Raw genomic sequence first — 24,899 nt, forward strand, 5'->3', positions numbered from 1 at the left:
CCAAGATCTAACCTCAACGCTTCCTGAACCCAAAATACTGTAGACTAGAAATAATGCCACACGGCTGGCATACTCAGACATGTATGTGTCACCACCAATCAAAGCCAAGATGTATTTCAAGAGAATTTACAAGGCAGAAAGCACCTTCTAATTTAACAAAAAAAACAAGAAGGCTGGGTGTTTCCTTTCCTTCCCAAAGCAAAGACACAAAAGCTTTTCTCATATTAAAGAGCTGGAACCCACCCAACCTGATTCTCTCCTCTCAGTCAACAAGTACCTCAACGTCAACAACAGTGACCAGGGCATACTGAGTCACGTATGAAAGGCAACACGAGGAGGGTGTCAGCTCTGTCCTACCACCTCTCCAGCACACCGGATAGCTAGGGGATTGTCAGCTGACTGCTTCAAAGGCGAGTAGAGTGGCAGGCTGTTCCAAGTGCCCTGGGAACCTCACACCATAATTTACTACAAACACAGAGCAGGGGCCGCAGAGACAGCTATAAGATAAGATGGTGAAGATTTCAGTTCCAGGCCCTTCCTGATGCCTCTCAACTACTTAAATCTCCCCACTTTAAGATAGATCTTGAGGCCACCTTATGCTCCAGTGTGCTGTTCTCTCTCTGCTTTCTAAAGGGACAGATCCTCTGGTCAGTGACTCCACAGGAATATGTCAGTGTATTCTCATGTATTACAGCACACCAATTGCCAGCCTCTTGCCTCCTCCTCCTCGGTTATATGAGCATCTTAAATGCAGGTAACTTTCTTAAGTGGGACTCGCAATTCCAGCTTCAGTCCAGACTAGTGAGGTGTGAACTGAGGTTCCTCTCAAATCCCCATTTCTCGCTGCTTTCTCCTCATGCTCTAAGGTGCATTGGGCAAGACGTTCCCGAGGGCAGGAGTTCTGGGTGATAACCACTGGTTTCCCCTGCCACTCCCAGCCCCTCCTCGAATCGCAGTCCCCTCCAATTTCGTCTCCACTCTGGTTACTCTTGGAGCAGTGCTTTTCCAGGGATGTGTGTGCTCTTTGGTCAAAAAGGAAAAGGAACTGGAGACAAAAGGGAGACCCCTTGCCCTCTTCCTCCCTGGCACTGTCCCCATTTCTCCACAGGTCACTCACCATCTCTCTGGGAAGGAAGGTGCCCAGAACTGTCCTTCAGAGGCCATGGAACTAGCTCAGAGCTTCTCAAATAATCTGCAGCAAAGGGCCAGTTTATTATTTTTTTTATAATTTTCAACCTGTTAGAAACTGAAACATTTGTTAAATAAAAATGAATTACTAAAGAAGAATTTAAAATAAAAGGCAAAACAAATGTAAGCCCAACCTTTTTGTTATTGGATTCAATAGTCATAAAATTAGTCTAGCATATTGCTACAAAAGTTTCAAACATTCCCTCTCAGCTCCTGACCTTGTTCCCAGACCAGCGCTGGTTTGAGCAGCTCTGCTCTAACTCAAGGCCCTTGCCTTGACTTAGCCACTGGGAGCCTGGACCACTCATGTCTGACGGATGGGAGAACAGGCCACACCTCAGCGGGTCAGAGATGTCTCATGTCTCTATATTCCAGGGACTCCTTTCTGATTCTTCCTTAGGTTCTAGAAATATTTCCCACATTAGAATAATGCCGACTTCCTGAGGAGGGGATTTGTCTGTACTTCTGACTGCGGATCTAGAGCTACCAGGCTCTAAAGCACCTCGGAGAACAATGAAAGAAACGTACGAGTGAGGAGCAGGCAAAGGCTTTCTGGTTGGAACGAATAGGTATTTTGAAAAGCATCCTCAAAACATGTCAAAAGTCTGAGAATTGTCATCATTGTGACTGGTGAGTCATGGTCCAGGCTGGCACTAATGCAATTGCCAGCAACGCAATTGGCTGCTGTCTATTCAAAAACCTGCTCCTGGAACCATGCGCGGGGTAGTGGGGGGTGAAGGTCAGTCCCTAAATGGCTTTGGACAGGAAAAGAGGGCGAGCTGGTCTACAGCACTCAGGAGGGTCTGGGAAGTAGCTGGGAGGGAACAGTGGCCCAGTTAAAATTCTTTCTTTACTTCCCGAGGAAGCAAAGCGATCTGTCTCTACGCACAACAAAGGACCAACTGCCCTTTTGGAGCAAAATTGGGTGTGATCATCCTTTAGTAGTGGAAGCTGGAAAATGAGGTCCGACAAATTGGCTGGGGGAAAGGAGTCCATTTCCTAATTTTAAAAACAGCTTTATTGATGTATAATTGATATCCAATACACTTCACATGTTTACAATGTAGTCTGACGAGCTTTGACATATGGATGAACCGGGGAAACCATTCCCACAATCATAGTAAGGAGCGTGCCCATCACCACCCAGAATTTCCTGGTACCCTTTTGTAACCTCTGCCTCCCACCTCTTCCCACCCCACCTACCAGGCAACCACTTTCTATCACTGTAGATTAGTTTGCATTTTCTAGAATTTTATATGAATGGAATCATACAATATATACTCATGTTTGGTGTGATCTCTCTCAGCAAAATTATTTTGCGATTCATTCATGTTATTGTATCTATCATGTTGTTCATCATTTTTACGGCTGAGTGGTCTTCCACCTCGAAGCAATTTTACATCTCAAGCAAGGTTATCTTGGGACTAAGATTTTGAGGTGTTAAGGGAAGTTTATGAAGATTTGGATTCTTCCTTAGAGTGGATCTTGCTGCCCCTATCTTAGAAAATAAGCCTTTTTTGCTTCAAAATCAAGGATAGAACAAAGAAAAATCAGCCATTTAAGATTCTTAAATGATAAAAGGGATTTTGCAATATGCAAGGTGTGTGGCCTATGAGGAATAAGGAGAAAGAGACCTGAGAAACCAGCATCCTTCCTGCTCAAGACACTTCTCCAGCTTCCTGAATCTCCAGTGCCTGTTCAGTTTGTTTCTTCCCCTGGGGTACGAAATGCTCTGAAGAGAATGTTCCCATCACAATTGTGATTTTGCTTTTGGAATCTCAAAAAAGGAAGAGTACACTGCAACTCCATAATTAGAGTTACTCATTCATTTGTTCCTGCAATCATTCACTCACCAGACATGGATGAGGGGTGTCTATGTGCCAGGCACCATGGTGGGGATACAGAGCTGCCCTAGGGACTTATAGGAAGACTTGGTTCCTGCTTCCACAGAGTTATAGGGTGTGCAGGCTTCATGGCTGGTTAGTTTTACATCAGACTTCTTCACGATAAATCAGGGATCAGAGATGGCAAACAGGTCAACACAGTGGTTGGGCCAAGCTGTTATCATCCTGGAGGCTGGAAGACAGGATTGAATGTGACAGTGGTGGCAGAGGAAGAGCTCTGGTTCATGGACTATCAAGAAGCACAGCGCCCCACTGACAGTGACAGACAATGCCACCCCCAACAACCCCATAGCGGGCAGTGGGGAAGAAAGGAAGACATAGGGGACACATGGAGCATGTCTCCTGGCTCCAAAAACTAGCCTTGGACATGCACATTGTTGGCTGCCCTACCAAAAAGTAGAGCCTATTTTTGTAAATAAGTGGTGGTGGTGTTCTAACAGAAGAAGGTTTCTTTCAAAAGCAGACCTGTATTTGTTCCCAATCCTTCTAGCAAGGCTACACTAAAAGAGCACAGTGGAAAACAGCAGGATACAAAAGTGAATGAGTAAGATGATGATTATAATAAATCAAACAATCTATTCCTTAGAAGGGAGAGGTCTAGTGGAGAACTGTCCAAAGAAAACACACTCAGAAAGTTGAAAACCACTTGTTTGTGTCTTCTTCAAATTTTCTCCAGTGAGTATTGTGCTGCTAAGACTTTGAAGAGTTGCTCTGAGACGCACTCTTCTTGGGAAATATGGATTCTCAGCCAAAGGAAACCACAGTCAACAGTTCGAATTTGCCTGCAGTCTGGAGAGAAGCCCGGAACCATGGAGGGACATCGGAGAAACCAGCGACAGAGGAAGAGTGAGACCTTGAAAGGGGGCTTTCGCCAGCCAGAGGGCTCCACCCTGAGGTGCGGAGAGTGAAGAAGACGTGCAGATGGAAGTGGGGCCTGGGGCTCAGCTGGAGAGCAGGGCAGAGGCAGGCATGAGCGTGCTGCTTCCAAAGGACCAGGGCCAAGGAGGCCAGCACCTGGCTGGGCAGTCACAAGAAAGTAGTTTCTTTTGGCCTCAGGATCCTTGTCTGCAAATGGAAAAGCAAGACTAGGTGATCTTTACGGTCACTTCTAACTCTACACGTGTAGGAATCTGAATTGTATGAATCCTGTCAACATCTCTCCATTGAGGACCTTCCATGTCTGAAGCACTGTGGGTCGGCAACCACAAACATCTCTTCAGTTGAGCTCACACCAATCAGAAACAATTGAACACCTGTTACGAAATGTACAGTGATGTATATTTTCTAGAAAAAGAGTAGTACAAAAGCAGTCCCTGATTACAGCAAAGGCTAAGAGAGCACATCTACCTCTTTTATAATGTGACAATCCATTCTGGTTAGGGGTGTCAGAAAAAGGATTCTCCAGAAGTCATGGAATGGAAATTGACCCACGCCTTGGCCGGGAGATGCCGAGGCGTTGAGAAAGGCCTGCTGCCCTCATGGGCATCACTGTCGGAAGAGGTGTTCCTCTTCCGACTCCCAAAACCGGCTCCAGTCACCACTGTTGACTAAAGTTGGAGGTGAGCTGCTGCCTGTTGGTGAGATATGTGAAAACTCACGCACAGATGGGTGGAGCAGGAAGCTGAGGGAAGGTCAGAGAAAAATAAAAGGGGTTTCCTGTGATGAGTCACCGCCTTCTGGGAAACAATTTCAGAAGTGACCACAAAGTCCCCAGCACCTGTCCAAGGCTTGTACTTTGTGCCAAAAGAAAATATGGCAAATGAAGGACTGAGCCACATCTGACAGCCTGCAGGCCACATGCAGGGCAGAGGTCTGAGAAAGAGCCAGGCTGGGCCAAGCACACGTGACAATTTGCAGATCGCCTGCCGGCGTCTCCAGGGCACGCGTAGGGGTGGGCTGAAGACTCCCAGTTCTTCTTTTCCTTAAATGGAGCAAACACTATACTGTTGTTTCTTTCAGTAATCACAGTGTGGATTTTCAGATAAAGTTTTTTTCTTCTTTTTGTTTTTTTTCTATTGCCCTGTGATTAAGGTCAGAGAATATCAGATAAGGTTTTTAAGTGTAAAAACCTTACTGAATCTAGAAAGAAAACAATTTGACCATAATTCTGGGTCTCCAAAGCAAAATGGGAATTGTTGGACCTGAAGTGGGATGAATTCCTTTTCTTGGTTTATGTTGATCTGAAAACAAAACCAACATTTATTTCCTCATCCATTAAAAGGGTGTGGTTTATAGGTAGTAGGGTAAAAAGCACAGAGGCAGTCTCGAGCTATTACTAGATGATATACACAACAAGCCGAGAGAGTAACCAAGACATAAGAAGACATAGGAGCCAGAACCCAGGGGATCCAACTCAGGAGAGAGGCGGAGGGCAACTCCCGGGCGACGATGAGGAAGACGTGGAGCAGCCCTGGAGAGCCACCAGTCCTGAAAGGAGACGGGGGACAGGAGCCTCTAGGAGGGCTTGCTCGCTCTACAGAAAAAAAAATAATGATGTTTGCACATAGATCAAGCTGTGATATACAGCTCCGTCAGAGAGCTCTGTATGGAAAACTAAGCAACTGCATAAACAGAGCAGAGCTGCCCCTGCCCCCCACACACATCAAGGCTCACCTCTTCCCCCAGGGCGTCCTGCTTGGCCAGCTCCCCTCCAAGGGCAAGCTCCCTGGAAGCAGGAGCCAGGGAACACATGGAGGGCAAGACATCCAGAAGCTGCCATGGGGCCCTCGATGGAGCAATCGGACTTTATTGGTCATCTCAGAAAAGATTATTGAGAGCTACTTTGGTTTTTAATCCTCAATCTGTTAAAGTTACAAATTTAAAAATCTAGGTCTTCCTCAAGCTTTTAAGTTTAATTTAGAGGTCTTATTACATCCGTTGTCTAAAAACCTCTTATAGCTCTAACAAACTTTAAAAAATGACAAATCTTAGAGTCTTTCAAATATTCCAATACTGACAGTAATTTTAGAATGTCTTCTAATTTAAAACCACAAAACTAAGTCAATTTCTTAATTACATATTTTAAATTGGTATCAAAAGGATGATCATTACTCTAATGGGCCAATTTCCCTTAAATATTGCAAATACTTAAAATACCAAATGTGTACAAATTAACAAAAATATAATGAGTTTCATGATTCTCTTAAACATTTCTACATTTATTTATAAATCTTTGTGGGATTAAAAATGCTTACCCAAAGTCCATGCTTTACTTTACAGCTCACTCTTGGTGTTGGACATTCTATGGGTTTGGACACAAGTATAATGACGTCATAAGGTAAACTATGGACTTGGAGTGGTTATGATGTGTCAGTGTAGGTTCATCAGTTGTAATAAATGCACTCCTCTGATGGGGGATGTTGATAATGCGGCAGGCTATTTATGTGTGGGGACGGAGGTATATGGCAAAATAGAGCAGTTTATTTTTTTAACTGCTCTAAAAAAATAAAGTCTGGCCGGTCCGGTGGTGCAGCGGTTAAGTTTGCGTGTTCCACTTCAGTGGCCTGAGGTTCACCAGTTCGGATCCTGGGGGCAGACCTACACACCAGTCATCAAGCCATGCTGTGGCAGGTGTCCCACATATGAAATAGAAGGAGATGGGCACAGATGTCAGCTCAGGGCTAATCTTCCTCAAAAAAAAAAAAGTAACCATCAAAAACTAAAGCCAATTTTTAAAAAATTGCTTACCCTCTAAGGAAACAATAGTTTCCTTAGAGGGTAAATAGTTAAATAGTCCTAGGTTGCTGTCCCAGACAATTTTGGGGGTGCTATCTCAGCTGGATGAGGCTTCTGGTGGTGACCCCACAGGTGTCTGCCTCCAGCCCGCTGTCATGTGGAGGATGTTTCTGAATTGCCTTGTCTCATAGACTGCCTCCCAAAGATTCCAGTAACTCCTTTTCTGACTCTATTCTCCCCCAGTTCATCACCTGGTTAGTTCCAACCAATCTATTTTCTCTGCCATTTTGTTCTTAATTTTTTTCTTATTCATCCTTTTAGCACCACAGATCTTACAGATATTTCAGTGCCACCCCATGGAATTCCTCACAGTGCTGTCCACCTCTGTTTTCCCAGTTCCAAGTTCATGCCACTGATGGGAAGAAGAAGACGGAGAAGGTAAAGCATATTTAAATTTCTGCATGGCTTTCACCATAGCACCCTCCTCTCTATAAGGATCAGGGAACAAGCAGAGAAGGTACCATTGCCCCTGAACTCTTAATGCACACTGGGGTCAGCCCAGTCACTTCTCGTTTGCCTGAGCTCAGGATTCTCCCTGTAGAGTCCTGAAGGCCCAGGCCTCCAGGCCCAGGGTCAGTTCACAAAGCCAAAGGGGCTGATCAGGCTGGCGAGTGATTTTGCTTGTCTCTCTCTCTCTCACACACACACACACACACACACACACACACACACACCCCTCTATACAACTGATCCTCTGTGGCCCTGGACACAGGCTCATAATCATTCCCATCCACTATCACGAGGCCAGGCCCTTCCACGTTGAAATCCCTAAGCAGGTTACACGAACTCTGTCACATCCTTTGGCTGTTGACAGTGGAGCTGCCTAACCTATTTCCTTTCTGGTCTTCGTTTACAGCAGTCTCACTTAAATACAAAATAGGTTTTGGTACCAAGGCAGACAAGTTGAATGACTAGTTTAGAACAGACCGTCTGGGGGAGGGGGGATAATTTAACAAAACAGATGTGGCGAGGCTCCCTCCTCCCACCACGGCGGGCAGTGGTGCAGTGAGTGGAAGAGCACTGGACACAGAGTCAGGGGCTTGGTCTCCAATCCAGTTTCTGTGACAAACTGCCTCTTGCGCCCAACTCCCATGAGCCTTGGTTCCTTCGCCTGTGACATCACTCACATGGACACAGGAGCAATTGACAAGGGTGTTTCCAAGATTAAACTTGAAAGTACGCAACATAAATGAAGTCTTCAATTGGCTCCCAAGATCTGACACGTTCCTGGTTTTCCTCCTGCCTCATCAGCTGGTCCACCTCAGTCTCTTTGCTGGTTCTTCCTCATCTCCCCAACCTCTAAAGATTGGGTTCAATCCTTGTACTTCTGCTCTCCATCACTACTTACCTGATGCTCTTACCCAGTCACGTGGCTTTAATATCATCTGTAGGCCGATGACTCCCACATTCCTATCTCCAGCCCAGAACTCTCCCCTGAACTGCAGACTCGTCTTTCCACCGCCTACTCATCATCTCAGCTTGGGTGACAAATAGGCATCTCGAACTGTACATTCCAGCCCTATTCTCCAGCAGTCTTTCCTTGTTCAGTAAATGGCAATTCCGTCCTTCCAGTTGATTGGATCCAAAATCTGTGCACTCATCCCTGACTCATCTCTTTCACACCTCCCATCCATTCCATCAGCAAATCCTTTGAGTTATCTTCAAAAGATATCCTGAAGCAGACTGTTCATCACCACCTCCACTGCCCCCACCCTGAGGAAGCCCACATTATGTCTTACCTGGATTCTTGCTGTAGTTTCCGAAGTGGTCTCCTTGGTTCTGGCCTCGGCCCCTTCCACCCTCCTCAGTCTGTTTTCAACACAGCAGACACAGTGAAGACTGTTAAAATATAAATTAGATCATGTCATTCCTGTCCACAAGACCTTTCAACTTCTACCCATCATATTCAGAGAAGTTACTGTTACACATCACTCACTACAAAATGGGGACCATAATAGTGCCTACTTCATGGTGTTGTGAAGATTCAAAGAGTCAATATATGTAAAGGACCTAGAACTAATACTGATTGAGTGTTTGCCACGGATCAAGCCCTGCCCTCCATACTGATATACATTAACTCATCATGTATTAACTCATTACTTCTCAGAAGAATTCTAAGGTATATACTATTATTATACCCATTTTACAGTTGAGCAAACTGCAATGTGTTACAGAGAAGGTAAGTAACTCCCCCAGGTCACACAGCTAGTGAGGGCAGAACTGGGCTTCCACTCCTGGTAGTTGGCTCCAAAGACTGTGTGTTCACTACTTGGCCTCATCAGTAAGCCTTCTTCTGTGATGTACTCTTTAGAGGTTGACTAGTATCCCATCCAATGGAGGGACCATTCATTTACTTAATCAGTTCCTCATTAAGTCCTCTGATCATTCTGGAGGTTCTCATTTAAGCTAATAAATTCATTTATTCAACAAATATTATTGAATAACAATATACTAGGCACTGGGGACAGAGGAATGAACAACCAAAAAATGGACACCGAACTCTGTCCTCATGGAGCTTACATTCTTCTGGAAGTACTTTTGATAATGGAAGGGTTTCTAGAGACCTGACTGGCTTGTTGACGAGTCGTTCTGCTCTCCTGAGGCGATCAGGCTCAACTTCGTTCGTTTGGCACCTCTCTTGGGCAAGGCCCTTGGCTGACTTCTGTGGGAGGAACAACAATGATTCAGACGTGGACCTTGCTCTCGGGAGGTTGTACATTAACGTGCGCCTGGGTATCTCTAGGAAGCAGTTCTTGTCGAACTTGTTTCTGGGTCTCTCCAGTGCCTTTTTTCATTTGCACACCTCTGATTAAACATCTCAGCTCCCTAAGGAGGAGGAACACTCTTGTGGCTTCCTTCTCTTCTCACAGAGCCTAGAAGAGTGCTTTGAATATGCTGGTTTCACAGTTTTATGTTCTTTGTTGAGCACCAAGTTCTAGAAAGATTCCTCAAAAAACTTTGGCCACAAATTTTATTCCCCATCTTTCTGCCCTTATTAAGGCCGCAGAAGTTTAGTCCATCAGCAGACAGAAGAAGATAAGGCTGTGAGCTACCTTTTGTAATTATGAGTATTTTAATCGTCCTCTTCCTGACGAGTTTTAACCTGTCAGTCACTAGGATGGAGGAGGCCTGATGATCTGCTGAATGCTCACTTCAAAATACAGAAGATTAATTGTGTCACAAACACACATACACATACACATCCTGCTTAACACCCTTCAAGGATTTCCCATCATTCGGGAGGAAAAAACAGCCAAATCCTCAGCAAGGCCTCCAATGCACATGGCCTGAGTGGCCTGGCTGTGCCTGCCCCTCCAGCCTGGCCTTACGGTAGACCATGAATCCTCTTGCTTTCTGCACTCCAACCATAGGGCCTACTTGTGGTTCCCCAAACAACCTGCTCCGTTCTGCCACAAGGCTTTTGCATGTCCAGTTCCCTCTTCCTAGAAAGCATTTTTTCCTCCAATCTTCAGATTCAACTCAATCATTACTTCCTTGGGAAAGCCTTCACTGGCCCAGGGCCCGAGGCTTTAGCCAGCATCAGTCCTTCTCAGAGCATCAGTACCTCTCCTTCAGGGGTACTGTTTACCTGTTCATTCATGCTGGTGGCAATTTTACTTGTAGATGTGAAAATATGTCATTACTGTCTCTCCTCCACTAAACTCTGTGCTTCCTGAGAGCAAGGACCATTTCTGGTTCTGCTCACCATTGTGCATCCAGAATAGAGCACAGTGCTGGAAACTAAAAAAGTGCTCATTCACTCAACACATATTTAATGAGCACCTTTTGTGTGCCCACCCTATTCTGTGTGCTGGGGATACATGAGTGAACAAGCCACAGCCCCTGCCTTCCTGGGGCTTACATTCTGGTTTGGAGAAGAGAAAATAAACAGAGAAGCAAGGCGATTTCAGGGAACAATAAGTGCTATCAGGATAAGGGTGTAGGATGTGACCACTGGGGATAGGTGGGACGCTGTTTCAGATAACCGTCAGGGGAGGCCTCTATCAGGAGGTGGCATGTGAGCAGAGTCCTGAGTATTCTGAAGAGGGCTGGATTTTCAGAGCAAAACTTGGGACCGTCCCAGGCAAACCAGGACAGTTGATGACCCTAGCACGGAATGTTGCTGGGAGCCTGCCCACGCCTTCGGCCACTTACTCAGGAAAACGGTTCTCCCACACATTCTAAATCTCTTTTCCAGAAACATTAACTTTTTGAGAAATACAGTTTAGAACTTAATAAATGCTTTGTAATGATGAGGAAGCTTCCCAGGAATCCACACCCACTCAGCCTAAGAATGACCCTGGCTTTGGTATTGATCCGGGCTTTAGGACTCCCAGTCACACCAGGCCCCCTCCTGCAAACCTTGGCTCTTGGAGGCCCATATTTGGATTTCCATTTGGGTGGAATCCACTCACCAGGAAAAGCTCATTTCCTCCCTCCCTCTGGTTCACACTCTCAGCCTGGAGACTTCTCCCACAACACCCACTGGCAGACTCCTGCACTCTCTCTTGGCTGGCTGTGCCTCCAGTGAGTTCTGCCCAATATTCAACTACCTGTAATAAACTACAGAGTGGTCGATCCCTGCCCAGTGGTATTCCCACTCCTTTGGGCAAACGGTCAAGCCAACTCTGCCTAAATAATTGGGGGTGGGGGGGGGCTGCCCCCTTGGCACAGGTGCTAATTCTTCCCCACTCTAACTGCTCTAAACTACTTCCTTTTTTGCTTTTTTGCTGAGGAAGATTGTCACTCAGCTAACATCTGTGCTAATCCTCCTCTATTGTGTATCTGGGACACTGCTACAGCGTGGCTTGATGAGTGGTGTGTAGGCCCTCACCCAGGATCCAAATCTGTGAACCCCAAGCTGCCAAAGCGGAGTGCACGAACTTTAACCACTACACCACCAGGCGGGCCCCTCTAAACTATCTCTTTAATGGATTTCAAAATAGTTCACTGACTAAACTTATTTTTCATTTCATCTGCGGTCAAATTCCTAAGCCGTTGTTACACGCCTCTCTTCTTCCTCATCCTCTTTCCCACCCTCGTTTCTCCCTCCCCTTCTCCTCTTGCCTCCCCACCTGCTCCTACTGATCTGAGTGTCCCGGGGCTCCAGAGCCAAACCTCCAGGGCTCTAGTCCTAACTCTCCTCTCACCAACTGTTTGGGTAACATTAGCACCTACCTCCTTGGGAGGATTAAAAGAGTTAATGTAGGTTAAGCCGCTAGAACAGTGGTACACAGTAGGCCTTCACATGGATTCACTGGGCAAATGGAATGCTAGCTCTTATTACTGTCCCTGAGACCTGAGGGCCCTCTGTGCCCTGCTCAGAGAGTAAGTGGCTGTCTCTTATGGTTTTATTTGAAAAGACAAAATATCCTTTTGTCCAAATGCCTCCTTCCTAACTTTGAAATCCCTACAACTAGCATCTTCATTCAATAGAGCACACGAGAAGGAGGGGAAACATTATAACAATTACCCATTCTTTTTCCAGGAGGGTTTATCAGATTAAATGGAAGAAGAGGGGCTGGCCCGGTGGTGCAGTGGTTAAGTTCGCACGTTCCACTTCAGCGGCCTGGGGTTCGCCGGTTCGGATTCCAGGTGTGGACTCATGCACCGCTTGGCAAGCCATGCTGTGGCAGGCATCCCACATATAAAGTAGAGGAAGATGGGCATGGATTTTAGCTCAGGGCCAGTCTTCCTCAGCAAAAAGAGGAGGATTGGCAGGAGATGTTAGGTCAGCACTAATCTTCTTCCAAAAAAAAAAGAAGGAAGAAGAATACTAGGGACTAAAGACAGACGGGGAGGAGAGACTATGTGCCTTGTTGAAAAGAGAAGGTCAAAAGTGCCGGGGGGGTGGGGGGGGGGGCGCCTCTAGAGCCAGCCCTGATGGCCTAGTGGTTAAAGTTTGGTGCACTCCACTTCTGTGGCCCAGGTTCAGTTCCTGGGTGCAGAACCACACCACTCATCTTTCAGTAGACATGCCATGGTGGCAGCTCACATAGAACTAGAAGGACTTACAAGTAGAATGTACAACTATGTACTGGGACTTTGGGGAGGAAAAAGAAAGAGAGGAAGATTAGCAACAGATATTAGCTCAGGGCAAATCTTTCCCAGCAAAAAAAACAAGGGGGAGCTCTCTAAGGAGGGGAGGCCTCATGAGGGCACTGGGCTCTCAAGTGGGCGAGGGAAGCTGAAGCAGAGGGCATGGAGGAGTGGGAAGGGTATGGATAGGAGAGACGCAAAGATAAAATTTGTGTAGGGTGATGGAACCAACTCGTTTTCTAGATCAACTCACCTTCCCTCCCCAGCTCTGGGCTGCTTACTGCAGGCATTCGGGCCAGGAGAAAATAGCCTGGATTTTCAAGCCAGCATCAACTCAGAGCAAATTCCAGTTCTACCATTTACTAATTGACAAAGATAACTGACCTCTCTAAACCACGGATTCCTCTTCTGTAAAAACAACACAAAACCAAAACTCTCCAAGAGTTGTGAGGATTAAATAAACTAACACATGTGACATGCCAGCTTAGTGCCTCGCTCCCAGTAGGTACTTTCTTCTAACCATCACCCCAACACGCGCCTAGAGCATACTCAGTCAGCTTTCTCAACACACTAAATCCATAACTTCGTGCACATTTTCACGTCTAGTTTTACATGTAATTGATCACATCCAATTCAACTCAATAAAGAGTTTACAGAACGCCAAACACTAAACTGAGTGCTAGGAACACAACAGGATCAGGTCCCACTTGCTCCTCCCCCCAAAACTTATAGCTTACTGGGGAGCCTGGTGATCAGATATGTAGTTACGACAGTAGTGAGCATTCCAATAAGGTAAACACAGGAGCTGCCAAACACACACAGCTCTCATATTATATAATAAATGCATATATGAGATCTACATCCTTTATGCTGTGTCAGGACTCAGCAATCAATACAGCCACAATAGAAATCTACAGAGACATCACAGTGGGGCTCATTATTAGGTTGAAAGTAGCTCCAAAGTTAGCACAAAACTGAAAACTACATAAGCAATCACCTCTAAAAACAATCCCTTTATTACCCATAAAGTACAGTACGCACGGTTTTGATGTACAACCATGGATAGTTATGTAAGTATGTAAATATGTAATAATCTACAATAATAAAGAATATGTAAAATATATTTATACATTTTTATTATACAGAAGAGACCAAAAGGTGAATTGGAAAAAGGTTGCAAAATTCAATGTTCCTCGTATAAAACCTTTCAGTAGAAATGCATGTTTATTTCTGACAAAGTCCTAAAAGGTCAATATGCAGCTGCGATGCAACGCACACTTACACTCAACTGCCCTGAGCTTTTCTCAGAAAGTGTAAATAAAGGCCGCAGATTCAGGAAATCATCCTTTAGTTCTGGTGGGATCCGGTTGATCTTACAGAGTAATAGAAAGAAAACTAGCCCTCTAAACCTTACTAGCCTTGCATCCTTGGACAAGTGATAGAAGCATAAAATCTCAAGGTTTTAAGGGAACTTAAAGATCATTAGTCCAACTTCTCATTAGATGTTTCAGTCCCTCCCAAGGGATCAGCAACCTCTACTTAGATCACTCCAGTGGCTAGAAACCACCCATTCCACCTAAGAACACCTCCAGCAAGAGTAATTAGACACACAGGGACTTCAAAATGTAATATGACAAAATGATGTGTGGCATCAGGATCTCCCTGGTGTTGCTTCACTTTAAAAATATTATGAAGAATTTACTCTGCAGTATTTTAGAAAATCACTAAGATCTCAAAAGATACACAAGTAAAAATATAAATAATCACGATATTTGATTTAAAAGTTTAATCTAGCTCATTTAATAGGCAAAAGAAGATCTCACATTTTAATACATTAAACAACAAAGGTTTTGAAAACGATAATACGCAACATTAGCAAAGCAGCAATGAAACACACCTAGAAACTGCTGGTAGAACCGTAGATTGCCATCAGTTTTATGTATTTCAATTTGGCAATACTCATTTGTCAAAGAACAAAGACCAAGACCATCAGAGGTTTTGCTTGCTTTTTTTAAAATCACAGCTGAGTCTCCTAATTTACCACGCACGGGAACATGCCCCAGTGGAGAAATTTGCAGAGTAGCTTCCTGAAGGGAGAAAAGTTGGGGGGGGGGGGCGCGGTTTGCTTTTTTAAGTGCTAGGAAGGTGGTTATTCTAATTAAGCACCGAGAGCTAGCCTCCTGGAGAGGCAGTTGGTTTAAACCAGTCCTCCTACTCACTGGGCAGAAGGGTCTTCAGTCAGGTCCGGGGGCCAGGGCCTTAAAGTTCATGGTCCTTTATTATCATCAGCTGGTTAGAACCAGTTGGGATGAAACATAATGTTTAGTTTTGAGATTTCCTAGGCAAGTTCTCCCATAAGTGAAAACTTTTCTTTTCATTCATCTATTCATTCAAAGACGTGCATTAGGAACCAACACCAGGCTGGCCCCTGGCAATGCAGCAGCCCAGAAGGCAGGAATGTCACTGCATTCAGGGAAATTGCCACTTAGCAGTGTGAGCCCGTCATGAAAATGTTTATATCATTTGACCTAAAAATTCCACTTCAGGAAACCCATGCTAAAGAGATAATAAATAAAGTGGTCAAATATTTATACACAAAGACAGTCACTGGAGTATTGCTTAGCCAAAAAATGGAAACAACCTAAACTTCCAACAATAGGGAAACTGTTGGAAAAAATATAATACATTTATAAAATTGACTATAAAAGGTTTAATGACATGGGAAAATGTGTATGACATAATATGAAGCAAGGCAAATAACATAAAATAACATAGATTGTGGCCTCAATTAAAATGAATTTTAAAATACCTAGAAATATATCTGACATGCTAACAATATTGGTAAATGAATGCTGGATTATGAAGAGTTTTTTTCTCTTTATATTTTAGTTTGATTAGAGCACGTATTAATTTTATAATCTAGAAAGTTTGGTAAACCCCCTGTCCCCTCCAAATAAAAAAAAAAAATCAGAAAAAACAAGCCCAAATAGGTAAAACTGAAAAGCACTCTACAAGTAGCTTAGTTCTGTGTTTGCAATCGAGATCCTGTAACCTAGGACTCGGTGTTGAAAGGCAGAATGTCCATGAGAATTAATCTCATTTTTCTTCCTACTGACTCTATAGACACTGCGCTCCCCACGGTTTGCCCAAGATGAGCAAACAGGGTAACACAGACTTTTCTGAGATGGACAGTGTCGTCATGTGTTCCCCCCCCCCCCCCCACATTGTATGACCAAGGAAAAGAATCCCCCCTCTCATTTCTATGGGCCACAGGAGTTAAGGAAAATCCCTCATCTTGAGCCTCACAGCAACTCAGAGAGGTGGCAAAGTGAGGAGAATCTAAAGCTCAGTTGCCCGGAGTCACGGTCGTGACCAGAGAGAGCCTCGGACTCAGACGCGGACCTAGGGCTCCAGGCCAGGCCCTGCGGGTGGCAGGCATCCTAGCACCCGTTCGGTGGAGCTGAGGACTGATTTTACCTTAAGCCCGGCTGTGTCCATTTTTAAATCTACCAAAAGGTAACAGCCCTGGAAAGATTTCACGCCTCTTAATACAAACTCTCCCTCCCCTTGGTCCTCTTTAGTCTTTCCAGTGAACACAGGAAAATGGGAGATGTCGCCAAAACAGGCTATGCCAGCACTACAATTTATTATCCAAGAGCTAAGTACTTCTATATATGTTATCGTAAATCGTTCTCTTGTCGACAGATAAAATATCTAAACATACGCTTTGATTTCCTCATCTGTCAAATGGACTGAAGGGCACCTGCCCTTCCCATCCTTTCCATGCCACAGGGTTATTTAGGGATCAACCGAGATAAAAACGGTGGGAGAGAGCACGTGGACACGAGATGGCTCTACTTAGGAAAGATGCTGTGAAGCGCAGACCCAGAGGCCGGGCCCGGGCCGCCTCAGGAGCGAGGAGAGGCTGCCCCGAAGCGTCCGTGCGGCCCTGACGCGCCTCCGGCTGCCCTGCCGAGCAGAAACGCCCGGACGCTACCGCTGCGGATCCGGGATCGCGGCCCCGCTGCGGCCGCACATCCGGAAGCTGCTCGGAGCGGCTCGCGAACGCGGGCAAGGGCGAAGTCCCCGCGGGCGCGGCGGCCGGGCCCGCCGCCAGGAGCAGGGCGCCTGCGCGCCACCGCCCCGAGCCCTGGACCGCGGCGCGGGGGGCGGGCTGGCGGCACGCCCGGCCGGGCGGCTCGGCGCTCACGTAGCGAGAGCGTGAGTCAGCGCGCTCGGCCGCCCGCCCGCGGGAGCGCGCGCTCCGGGCCCCCAAGTGGCCCTGCAGGGACGGCTTCGGCCCAGTCGGTCCCGGCCGGCCCGAAGCGGGAAGGGTGGGGCAGGGCAGGCCAACCCCCACCGCGGCCCTTCCGCAGCGGGAACTCGATGTCCCTGTCCCCGCGTCCCTTCCTCTGAGCCGCACACTCGCGGGCTCACGCCTGGCCCGACTTGGTCGTCCCCCGCCCTCCGCCCTGGTCGGGAGGCGACGGAGCCGGGGCTCTGCGCCCAGCGGCGCGGGCCGTGCCCAGGGCAGACCCTGGAGGCTGAGGCCACAGCCTCCGGGGGGGAAAGTCCCTTATCAACTGCGTCTCCCAGGCTGCGGGGACTTATCCGAGTCGGCCTGCATTTCCTCAATTCTGCACCTGTTCAGTCACAACCACCAACTTTCTAAGAGGAAGTTGCCTACGTGCCTGGCGGCTGAGGGACAGAATTAGAAGTCCTCTTGATTAAACGTGTGAACGGAGCCTCCCGTTCAGCTCTAGACCTACGGGGTTGCAAGGCTGGGCCTCCCAAGGGCAGAAAAAACGCCAAGTCCTCCTTTGCCTTTTGGTAAAATATTCTTTCCCAAATTAGGGCACATTATAAAGCACTCCTCTTCGTGCACCTGTGATGTTCCTGTGTCACTTTTTCAAAGCTTGTGCAAGAGTAGGCGTGTTATGGCGAGGGAAACAGGAGAAGGATGCTTAGGAAGGGAAAGAGATACATGGGGAAGAGGGGAAGTTAATTAGGAAAGGAGCATTGAACAATGAGTAAAGGATTAACAGAACATATGGAGCCCCTAATGGAGTTCACGCATGGCTGGGCACTGGAGAGGCAACATAAGTGGCTCCCCAAGGAGTGCACAGGGGAGAGGAGGACGTCAGCTAAGTAGAAAGTTCAACGTAAGGGAGACTCAGTGCCCTGGTTCAGCACCCAGACTCAGGAGCCAGGCTGGCCAAGTTCCCATGTCAGCTCTGCAGCCTGCAGACTGTGTGACCTTAGCCCACTTGTTGTCTGCCCCAACTCCCACTTCATTTTCCTCGTTTGAAAATGATAGTTGAAAACAGTACTGTTTAGGATTTTTCAAAGAACTAAATACGTTAATACAAACAAAGCCCTTGAACAATGCCCTGCGTTCACTGGGCACTCGATAAATATTGCTAAAAGAATGAATCAAGGAGACACAGACCGGGCCAAGTACAGCAAGGTGGGCTGTGCACTGCACAACTCCAGGAGGCCCGTACACACAGACATGAATGAAGCTTTCTGGAGCTGTGCGGAGGGGGAGTTCTGAGTACAAGTATGTCTATTTTAGAATTGTTCATAATAGCAAAAAATTGAAAATTCAAATGCATTTATTTATAAATAAAATGTGGTACTTTCATACAATAAAGTACTATTAGAGCCATTAAAAGGAATAAACTACATCTGTGTGTATCAACATGGATAAATCTCAAAAATATATTCAGTAAAAAATAGCCAGTTGCAAAATGATACATGCAGCATGATGCCATTTATATAAAGAAAGCATGCACACAAAAAATCTATGTATTTTATCTATGTACGTATTTTTTTAATGCTGGAAGAGTACACACCAAACTTAAAGGTATTTCTGGATGGAGGGGGAGGAATTAGAATTTGCAATGGTGGTCATTAGAGATTTAGTTTATTCCACATTGCACTAATTGTTTTGAAGAACAATGTACCTATACATCATATGGATTTGTGTTTTTTTAAGGTATAGATATATAAAATAAAAACAGAAGCCAATATGTCAAAACTGGCTAATTCTGGGTTGCAGGAACATAGGCAATCACTACTTTTTCATCTGTAATTTTCTACATATTCAAATTAAAAATAATTACAACCTTGCAGGGTAAGTGCTGTGATAAAGTTATGAAAGGGGTGGGGCTGGAGGGGCGTCTAGGCTTGCACGCCGAGATCCTTTGGTCCTAACAGAGAACAGAGCTGGCTTCCCGGGAGCCCTCTGTTCTAACTGTACCCTGGGGCAGGAGAGGGGCCTCTGGCATCCCAGGGCTGGCCCGGGTTTGTCCCTGAGCGTGATGTTGCTGGTGCCCACACTTTGCCCGTTCCTCTTTCAATTTTCAGCCTCCCTACAATATGGCATTGTCATGCCCGCTGTGGAAACACTGAGTGACAGTAGAACCCCTGAGAGAGGCCACCATGCTCTATAAGTGTGTCCCCTACAATACTGAACATTTCAGTGAGCTACGGGCTGTCACACAGCCAGCGAACGGTAGAGGAGGAGAAGGAAATCGCCTCCACTCCCAGCGGTGAATGCTGACTCTTCACCTCAGCCTCTGCTGAGGACACATTTCTGGGTGTTGCCCTTTTGGGGAGCAGCTCCAAGGAGGGGTCAAGATTCAGGCTTTGCAGTCACTCAGACCTAGGCTCAAGTTGCCAACAACTACGATTTGGGACAAGTTACTCAATTTCTCTAAGCGTCTGGCTCTTCTTTTGAAATGGGGATGACAATAGCGCAGGGAGGACACGCTGGGATGGCAACGCGGTGGCCCCCAGGGAGCCCTCAGTCAGTGGTGGCTGGAAGAGGTCTTTTCGTCACAGTGCCTGTTCTAAAGAGGGGCTTCTTCCTCACCCTGTGGCTGGTAACCCTAGCAAAGGGTTAAATAGTGTGTAGAAAAGGAGGAAAGCCCTTGCCTCCGCCACGTGGGACTGAACTTGATATTGACATTCTACAAGGGTTTGAGGCCTAGGAACAGTTGTTTGAAGAGTGCCCAGACCCCCCTGAAAGAACCACTTGTGTTTTTGTTTCTTAACAGCCACAACTATCCCCTGAAAGCTCCCCATCTCCAAACATTAAAAAAATCACTTGGAGCCAGTGCTTCTGAAGGGAGCAGACTAAGGGAAAACACACTAAAAATTCCTTTTTTCTCCTTTGGTTGCTTTCTCTCCCTGGCGCCCAAGAACCAAAGTGTCTAAGAGATTTTTAACTCAGCTGTGCTGAAAATCCAAGGTTTAAACCCGATTCCCAGCTGCTCCTTTAGAACGGGTTGCACGAGAGGTGGCTAGCTCTGGGGAGGGTTAAACCCGTACCGCTGGATAGTGGGACGTGCGGAACGTCAGGAGAACAGAACCAAGCAGAGCTAAGCATGTGCTGTGACTAATAAAAGATGACTTAGGGTGGGGCTGTCATGCGAGAAATCACCTCCCCATAGGGCCGCGGTACCTAAGAGAGTTCGGGAAAACAACATCTGACTCCCAGTGTTTACCCAGCTAAGGTGAATGTGGCTTCAGTTATCATGTTCATGCTTTTCCCAGCTGCCCTCCTGTTTGTGTAGGAAAGGGGTGCTGCCACAGGGAGTCTTTTGGGAAAGCCCCATACCTGCGAAGCCGGCAGCCCAGCCCCCAGCAAGACAGAAAAGCCCCCGCCCTCAGCCCTGGCCTGAGCAGAGATGCCCAGACATTTTCCATAGGCATTCCCAGCCCAACACTCCTCCCTTTCTTTTCCCCAGGGTTTGGCTGGGCGTGGAGGGAGGCTCCTGGCACAGGGCACCATCACTGGCACGACTACACTTTCCTCCGTGTTCCAGGACAGCACTGGCCTCTCACCAAATGCAGCTTCTCTTATTTTTCAAAGGATTGTTGGTGAGGATTGCATTTGTTTGTTGCTGGCTTAGAAGTAACACATGCAGGTTGCAAAAAGGAACTTAGATGAAAGAGAAACAAATGAAGAAGGAAATATCAACCATCCTTGTACTGGGTTGAATAGAGTCCCTGCAAAATTCATGTCCACCTAGAACCTGTGAATGGAAATAGGGTCATTGCAGATTTAAGCAAGTTAAGGTACAGTCATACCAGACTAGGGTGGGCCCTAAATCTAATATGACTGGTGTTCCTATAAGAATCAGGAAATGTGGACACAGACACACAGGGAGATCACCAAGTGATTGATGGAAGAGGCAGAGACTGAAGCGCTGCAGCTACAAGCCAAGGAATACCAAGGGTTGTTGGCGACCACCGGAAGCTGTGAAGAGGCGAGGAAAGAGCCTTTGGAGGGAGCATGGCCCTGCTGACACCTTGATTTCAGACTTTTAGGCTCCAGAACTGTGGGATACTAAATCTCTGTTGTTCTAGCCACCTGGTTTGTGGTACTTTGTTATGGCTGCCCTAGCAAACTAATACAACCCCAAATCTACTAACCAGAGAGAAACACTGTTCACTTTTTAATGTATGTCCTTCAATTCTTCCTATGGCTACATGCATCTTATGGGGAATGGATGGCCAGCCTTCTTCTGGGAAAATTCCAGTCATAGTTCTCCTAACTGACCTCAGGCATCCACTCCATTTCCAGAGAACTAAAAAGCTGGCAGAATACTGAGGAATACCCCCTGATCCCTCCCACCATACCCTGAAGCTCAGAGCCCAAGGCCCTAAAAAGCCCTGCTGTCACCTCCAGGTGACTGTACAAGTCATTCTGGGCAGGACTGTCCTAGTTGGTCTGAGTGGCAGATGCAGCCAGCAGGGCCTTCATGCCAATCACCCTCTCTACCCCTGTGTTCCAGGGCAGTGAAAGCCTCCCCTCCCCCATGGAACCTCTTTCCTTAACCCTCCCCCCAGCTCCAAAGGGAGAAACTGACTTCAGACTAAATGTCTTTCCTGGACAGATCACTAGCACCCGAGCTGTGTTTGTCATACACTAGCCATGTGCCCATTCACCTTGTTGGAAACCTTGACAAAGGTTTTGGCTCCTCCCTCTCCTTTTCCTTTTACTCCAACCATCCTCTCTAAATCTAAGGAAATGTCACATTCTGAAAACCTTCCCTGTGTAAGATTTCATAAAGTCATCCTCCTTCTACAGCTGCTCAGACAGAGGCTCCAGATCAAGGTCAACATCAACAGTGATAAATCATATTGATAGTATAATGTGATGAAAATGGCAGTTTATCTCTGTAATCTTCCTCCCCAAAACCATAACTCTAGTCTAATTGAGAGGAAAAAATTAGACAGATCCAAGTTGAGAGACAATCTACAAAATATCCAACCAGTGCACCTCAAAACTGTCGAGGTCATCAAAAACAAGGAAAGCCTGAGAAACTGTCACAGCCTAAGGAGACAGGTTGACTAAACGTAGTGTGGTATCCTGGATGGATCCTAGAACAAAAAAAGCCCATTCTATAAACACCAAGGCAATCTGAATAAAGTATGGTCTGCAGTTAATGATAATGTATCAATATTGGTTTATTAATTGTGACAAATGTACCATAGCATATAAGATGTTAATAATGGGGGAGTTGGGTGTGGTGATATATGGGAATTCTCTGGGCTATCTATGTAATTTTTCTGTACATCTAAAGCCATGCTAAGAAATTAAGTTAATTTTTAAAAACCTGTGTGAGATCTCTTACATAAGGCCACCTCTCCAAGATCAGGAGATGTAGCTGACCTGCCTAGTACATAGATATAAGCACAGAGAAAGAAGCAAAATGAGGAGGCAAAGGAATACGTTTCAAGTAAGGGAACAGGACAAAACCCCAGAAAAGGAACTAAGTGAAACAGAAATAAACAATCTACCTGACAAAGAGTTCAAACAAAAAGTCACAAGGATGCTCACTGATCTTGGAAGAAGAATGGATGAACTCAGCGAAAACTTCAACAAAGAATTGGAAAATATAAAAAAGAACCAATCAGAAATGAAGAATACAATAACAGAAATGAAAAATTCACTAGAGGGACTCAATAGCAGACTAGATGATACAGAAGAACAGATCAGCGAGCTTGATGAAAGACTAGAGGAGATCACCCAAGCTGAACAGATAAAAGAAAAAAAAATTAAAGAGAATGAGAATAGTTTAAGGAAACTCTGGGACAACATCAAGTGCACAAACATTTGTATTATAGGTGTCTCAGAAGGAGGAGAGACAAAGGGGTAGAGAATCTACTTGAAGAAATAAAAGGTGAAAACTTTCCTAACCTAAGGAAGGAAGCAGACATCCAGGTACAGGAAGCACAGAGAGCACCAAACAAGATAAACACAAAGAGGTCCAAACCAAGACACAGTGTAATTAAAATGTCGAAATTAAAGATAAAGAGAGAATCCTAGAAGCCACAAGACAAAGGCAACAAGTGACATACAAAGGAAATCCCATAGGGCTATCAGCTGACTTCTCAGCAGAAACCTTACAGGCTAGAAGGGAGTGGCACAATACATCTAAAGTGCTGAAAGGAAAAAACCTACTGCCAAGAATACTCTACCCAGCAAGGTTATCATTCAGAATGGATGGAGAGATAAAGAATTTCCCAGACAAGCAAAAATTAAAGAAGTTTATCACCAAGAAACTAGTTTTACAAGAAATGCTAAGGGAACTTACTTAAGTGGGAAAGAGAAGACCACAAACAGGAACATGAAAATTATTTTTAAAAAAGGGCAATAGAATCACTGGTAAAGGCAAAAAGGTAGCAGATCAACCACCTATGAAGATAATATGAAGGTCAAAAGACAAAAGTACTAAAATTACTTATTTCAATGACAGGGTAGTGGATACACACACACAAAAAGAGGTTAGATGCGACATCAAAACATAAAATTTGGGAGGAGGAGAGTAAAAGAGTAGAGCTTTTAGAAAGAGGTCAAACTAAAGAGACCATCAACTTAATATAGACTGTTATATAAGCAGGTTATTATATATGATCCTCATGGTAATCACAAACCAGAAACCTATAATAAATACACAAAAAATTCAGAGAAAGGAACCCAAACATAACACTAAAGAAAGCCATTAAACAACAAGGGAAGATAGCAAAAGAAGAAGAAAGGAACAGAGAGGAACTACTAAAACACCCAGAAAGAAAGTAACAAAATGGCGATAAGTACATACTTATCAATAGCTACTTTAAATGTCAATGGACTAAATGCTCCAGTCAAAGACATAGGGTGGCCGATTTGATAAAAACACAACACCTATATGTATGCTGCAGAGAAGAGACACACTTCGGACCTAAAAACACTCACAAACTGAAAGTGAAGGGATGGAAAAAGATACTCCATGTAAATGGTAATGAAAAGAAAGGTGGGGTAGCAATACTTAGACAAAATAGACTTTAGAATAAAAACTGTAAGATGAGACAAAGAAGGGTACTATATTATGATGAAGGGAACAATACAACAAGAGGGTATAACATTTGTAAATATCTATGCACTCAACATAGGAGCACCTAAATATATAAAGCAATTACTAACAGACATAAAAGGAGAAATAGACAGCAACACAATAATAGTAGGGGACTAACACTCCACTTACACCAATGGATAGATCATCCAAACAGAAGGTCAATAAGGAAACACTGGCCTTAAACAACACGTTAGACCAGATGGGCTTAGTGAATATACACAGAACCTTTCATCCAAAAACCACAGAACACATGTTCTTTTCAAATGCACATGGAACAGTCTCCAGGATTGATTACATATTAGATCACAAAACAAGCCTCAACAAATTTAAGAAGAGTGAAAAAATACCAAGCATCTTTTCTGACCACAAAGGTATGAAATTAGAAATCAACTACAGGAAGAAAATCAGGGAAGCCACAAATATGTGGAGATTACACAAAATGTTATTGAACAACAACTGGGTCAATGAGAAAATCAAAGGAGAAATCAAAAAATACCTGGAGACGAAAATAAAAATACGACATGCCAAAATTTATGGGAAACAGCAAAAGTGATTCTAAGAGGGAAGTTTATAGCAATATAGGCCTACCTCAACAAACAAGAAAAATCTCAAATAAACAATC

General features: G+C 45.2%; 1 long non-coding RNA gene across 3 annotated transcripts in view; it reads right to left on the bottom strand.

Moving 5' to 3' along the window:
- Window positions 1–1,509: 1,509 nt before the first annotated feature.
- Window positions 1,510–24,899, bottom strand: part of LOC139044551 (uncharacterized) — an 82,587-nt gene continuing 59,197 nt past the window's right edge. The window contains exons 3-5 of one of the 3 annotated variants that reach the window (XR_011501545.1): window positions 9,392–9,489; window positions 8,567–8,666; window positions 1,510–7,179 (exon numbers count right to left, since the gene is read on the bottom strand). This is a non-coding gene — a long non-coding RNA (uncharacterized lncRNA). Of the gene's footprint in view, window positions 7,180–8,566; window positions 8,667–9,347; window positions 9,490–24,899 lie in introns of all 3 variants that reach the window. The other 2 variants (XR_011501546.1, XR_011501544.1) reach the window with 2 other exon arrangements.

Source organism: Equus asinus, chromosome 2, assembly GCF_041296235.1.
Source record: "Equus asinus isolate D_3611 breed Donkey chromosome 2, EquAss-T2T_v2, whole genome shotgun sequence".
Classification (NCBI taxonomy): Eukaryota; Metazoa; Chordata; class Mammalia; order Perissodactyla; family Equidae; genus Equus; species Equus asinus.